The sequence below is a fragment of the Penaeus monodon genome, chromosome 24 (genome assembly GCF_015228065.2).
Source record: "Penaeus monodon isolate SGIC_2016 chromosome 24, NSTDA_Pmon_1, whole genome shotgun sequence".
Taxonomy (NCBI): Eukaryota; Metazoa; Arthropoda; class Malacostraca; order Decapoda; family Penaeidae; genus Penaeus; species Penaeus monodon.
Window position 1 is genome coordinate 10,587,913 of NC_051409.1, and position 251 is coordinate 10,588,163.

Below are 251 nucleotides of genomic sequence, written 5' to 3' on the forward strand. Positions count from 1 at the left end.
TTACAATCATGTGAATCTTTGTCATAATTACAGGAACCTGTAAGAAAATACAATACCAAATGTATATTTTATTTCATTGTGGTACCTAACATGAGTTACAAGCTCACTAGGTACGTAAGCATTTCACAGGGAAATAGGAAATAGGAAAGGAGAGCCTGAACTCGTGCGGACTCAAAGTGCAGGAAATTACTTTTAATTTCATCCATCCATTGAGCTTCATGAAGGGTATATGTTGCTGTCGGTGTGTTTAG